The following is a 4,845-nucleotide window of genomic DNA, read 5'->3' as shown; positions in this document are numbered from 1 at the left end:
CTGGAGACTTTGTCTTCAAATTCAGAAATTCTTCTATCTGGTACAATCTGCTATTAATGTTCTCTAGGAAGATTTGCATTTCTTGTATTTTTCATTTCCAGAAATCCTGTTTGATTTTTTTTTAGGATATCTATCTCTTTATGGAATTTCTTTCATGTCCTGGAAGAATTTTCTCACAGCTTGGAATTGATTTTCTTTTTTTCTCTTGTGTTTCATTGAATTTTGTCACTATAAATGTTTAGAGTTTTTTCATGACATTTATGTGAATTCCTTTGTGCTGTCTATTATTGGTGAAGGCCTACTTCACTGGCCTGGGGGTTGTTTTCTCATGTTTCTTCTATTTCTGCCCTAATTTTTGGTTATCTGATGCAGTATTCACCTATTCCTCTTTATTGGAGTAGATTCTGTAGTATTGAAGGAGGGAATTTCACTCTTAGGTCCTCGGTCTGTTTCTCATTCTTTTTCTTTTTTTTTTTTCTTTCTTTTTTTTTCTTTGTTGTTAAGTTTATTGTCTTTATATGAATAAAGTCATAGAAAATTATTTTGTTTAGCTCTCAGCAGCCCGCTTCTGAGTTGAGGAAGCTTGCCTTCTTCTGGGCTACCCAATCTTTCTTCTGGGCAAGGGACATCTTGGGATGATTCTACCTCTTCTTTTTAACTTCTTTCTTGGGTTTCTTTTCATAGACTGGGTTCTCTTGTATAGCAATGTGAGCTTTCTTCTATATCTCCTCCATCATGTCTGGAGTTACATTGTTATTTATGTACTGAGAAAACTGTTTCTTACAGGCATCTTCATCTTCTTTCATTAGGTTACACATGTAGTCTGCAATATTCTGGCCCATGATGCACTTCCAATGGACTTCATAAAATTCCTTGCTTTCAGAATCATAACCAGGGAATCCTTTGGTACTGTGAGGGATAGATAAGCCTCCATCCACCGCTTCCTTCAGGGCCAAAAAATCTTTATTGCCAGTGGTAGTTCTGGCAAGGCCTCCATCCAAAGAGCAGGTGAAGGCACCAGGTTGACTGTCAATGCTTTCTACATTGTATTCATCTCCGGTCACTTCCACTTGACCTTCAGAGATGGTTTCATCCATGCCAAACCTACTGAGAAGCCTGCGGCCAGCAGCAGTCCAGTACAATATGCTGCAGCATCATTTGTCAGTCCAACCTTCACACTGTATTTTGGTAGTTTGTGTGCATAAGCTGCACAGACTATCATATCCCCTTCTACATGGGCATAAGCAATCTGACAAATGATATTTCTGTTAGTTACATGAACTATCATCCTGTATTTGGGTGTGTTGTACTTGTTTTTATCCTGGATCACCAAGAGTTTCTGAGCGTAGTAATCAGTTTTACCCTCTTGTTGTCTTCTAAATTTCACTTGGTATCTCTTAAAGTAGGCCTTATTCTTGACAACTTTAACAAATCCTATCCTGTGGAACAGACCCATGCCTGCAGCCGACCTGCAGGCCCACAGGAACTACGGGGGGTGGGGGAGGAGGGCGTGGGTGGGGGGAGCCTATGTCTTTTTCTATTAGAGGGCTTTGTCTCTCAGATCAGAGCCAATAAAGCTTATACAGGTAACTTCAGGTGATTGGCTCATCCACCAAACTTTCAGCTCCCAATTAGGTAGGAACAAGCTAAGGATAAATAACTTAGTGAAGAGGTATGCAGACCTAGATTTCCACAAGTTCCAAAGATAACCCTGAGAGATGGGGGTGCACTAATGAGTAGAGGCCTGCTGAGACCAAGGCCAAGTGTCCTGGTGGGAGGTTGAATTTCTATTTCTTTTCTTTCTTTCTCTCTTTTTCTTTCTTCCTTTCTTTCTTTCTTTCTTTCTTTCTTTCTTTCTTTCTTTCTCTTTCTTTCTTTCTCCCCCCCTCTTTTAAGATTTTTGCCATAGGGTGGATGCGCTTGCCAGAGAGGAGAGACAGTGAGAGGTAAAGTGAGAAATCATCCCCACTTCAATCCTTTTTCCTCCATTATCCTGGGATTTTGGGCATGTATGCACACACACACATAGCATGATTTTCAAGATTCCAGGACCAGGATTTTAACTGTGGTCAGCCATTTGAGAGTACAATACCTTAGCCAGTATGCAACTTGCTAGTTTCCCATATACTTAAAAAAGTAATTATTTAATTTTATTAATTCATTCATTTATTTCAATTTGACTAGAGAGAGACAGAGAGAAAGGGAGAAAGCAAGCCAACAGATCTGGGATTCAAACTGTGGTCAGCCATGTGGGTTTGTCCAGCACCTTAACCACCACGTCACCTGCTGGTCCCCCCCCCCATATACTTTAAAATGGTTGAGGTTGGGCATAAAATCTCCATAGTGGTTAGATTTCATTAGACACATTTAAAGGGGTCACATCATAATTTTATTTAACAAGTCAGTATTTTCGATATGCCAGAAAGCATATCCTTTCCATATAGTTAGATTTTTCATAGAGGTTAGATGCTAGCCTAAATACATACATTGAGACTACATTGTTTTCCAAAAGTCTTGTATAGGTTCTATGAAAGAAAAAATTGCTATAAATGATTGGCAAAAGTTCGAATGTCTTGTCATTGTGTGTTTCCTCCTCCAAGTGTAAAATCATTGGTAGTTTATAACCCAGCTTAAGTTCACAGACGTGCTCTTGGGTAGATTATTGCTGTGAAAGGTTTAAGGGAATCCCTGTGGCTGGTCAAGTGGGTTCTCCAGGCTACCTGAAATTCTTGGACAATTTCCCAAAGGGTCATTCCTTTCAGCAGGGCCTGCTTGAGACAGTTCTGTGATATAGGATATAGATGACTTTGCCAGTTATAATTCCCTTCCCCAGACTCTTCTTATTACCACTTTCTCAAAACTCCATTTGTCCAAAAGTTTATCTTAGGAAAGGAGATCCTTTCTTTTGGATAGGGCATAAAATCTCTTGAGTGACCCATTGTGAGTTATAGCACATCTAAGATGGAGTTAAGATAGGCTTTGCCCCTAAGAATTAAATGGATAGTTTCAACAGCATGTAGGAAAGTTAAGTAACAGTGAACCTTTCCAAGAATCACACAAGGAAGAACTGACTCTTCAGCCTTTCAGTCATTTCTGCTTCCATCTGATATGTTGATGGTAAGAGCTTAGTGGATATAATTATTTTTTTCAAAAAGTTTATTTTGCACCAAAATAAACTAATAATTTAAATCCATTATTCCACAAACTTTTCCCCTTATATTTTATTTGAATTTCATCATTGTACATCTTTACAGTGTACAAAAATGGTTTTTCCCAGTATTAGTGCACTGTATAATAGTCCAGTCAAAGATATTACCATATACATTATCTTCACCATATAACTTTTCTTTTTTTTTCTTTTTTCTTTTAGAAAGGTTTCTCTTTTTGCTATAGGGTGTGTGCGCTCTCCAGAAAGACAGAGAGAGACAGAGAGACAGAAAGCAAGAAATCACCCCCCCCAGGGGGGATGGCCACGCCGCAATCCCTTTTCCTCCATTCTCCACTTGGGATCTTGGGCACACACGCACACACGCCCAGCGTGAGTTTAAGCCACCAGATCCGGGACTTGAACCTCGGTCGACTACATGGGAATCCAGTGACATAGTCATTACGCTAACTGCTATTCCCGTCACCATATCACTTTTCACTTGTGCATCTGTTTTTGTTGTATTGTTTTTGGAGATATTTTTGCTAAAACGTGCATGTGCTTCCTGGAGAGACAGAGATGGAGAGAGAGAAAGTGAGAAATCACCTCCTGGGGGAATGGCCATGCCAAAATCCCTTTTCCTCCAGTCTCTACTTGGGATATTTGGGCATACATGCACAAACACCCAGCATGAGTTTCAAGCTGCCATGTCTGGGACTCGAATGGTAGTCAGCCATTTAGGAGTCCAACACCTTTATCACTATGGCACAAACTGGCCTCCACTTTTAAATTTCTTAAATTTTAATTTTTCCCTTGATTCTCCACATCCCCTATTGCCTACTCCTTCCTATAATGTCTATAGTATCTACAGTTGCCCTTTTATACTTTCCAAACTCTCAGACTCTGCAACAGAATGCAAACATTTGGTATATATTAAATGAGAACATACAATGCCTGTATTTCATAGTCTGGCTTGCTTCACTTAGCATTAAATATGCCACACTCATATACTTCATATCAAATGTCAGAATTTCATTATTGTTAATTTTTTTGGAGAAATTTTTGCTATAGAGTGTATGTGCTTGCCAGAGAGACAGAAACCAAGAAATCTTCCCCACCCCTAGAGAGGATACCCACACTGAAATCCCTTCTCTAGTCTCCTTTCAGGATTTTGGGCACACACGCACATGCACCTGGTGTGAGTTTAAAGATACTAGGTTCAGAATTCGAACTCAGGTCAACCATGTGGAAGTTTAGTATCTTCACCACTATGCCACCTGGGCCCCAATGTCTTACATGTCTCATTATTTTTTATGGCTAAGTAATATACCACAGCATATATGTGCCACATTTTTTAAATCAATTCTTCTGTTCTTGGATATTTGGGTTGATTCCATGTCTTAGTGATTGTGAATAATGCTGCAATAAAATGGATATACAAGTATTTTTCCAACTGTTCCCCTAATCTTTGGCAGATATTCAAGAGTAGAATTCTTGGGTCATATGGTAGTTCTATCTGTAGGTATTTGAGAAAACTCCATAATGTTCTATAGTTTGGCTTTACTAATTTACATTTCCACAAAGATTTTACATTTTATCCATTCTGACTGGGGTTAAGTAGTATCTTATTGTGGCTCTGATTAGCATTTCCCTTATGATAAGATATATTGAGTATTATTTTATGCTTTTTGGCTGTCCAT

The 4,845-nt window shown here is 39.0% G+C and overlaps 1 pseudogene; it reads right to left on the bottom strand.

Annotated features, from left to right (window-relative positions):
- Positions 1-554: 554 nt before the first annotated feature.
- Positions 555-1,456, bottom strand: LOC102478171 (60S ribosomal protein L5-like; annotated as a pseudogene).
- Positions 1,457-4,845: the final 3,389 nt, after the last annotated feature.

This window comes from Tupaia chinensis, unplaced genomic scaffold, assembly GCF_000334495.1.
Source record: "Tupaia chinensis unplaced genomic scaffold, TupChi_1.0 Scaffold144991_2, whole genome shotgun sequence".
Taxonomy (NCBI): Eukaryota; Metazoa; Chordata; class Mammalia; order Scandentia; family Tupaiidae; genus Tupaia; species Tupaia belangeri.
Note: the sequence above shows the minus strand (reverse complement) of the source record. Positions and strands in the feature narration are given on the sequence as shown.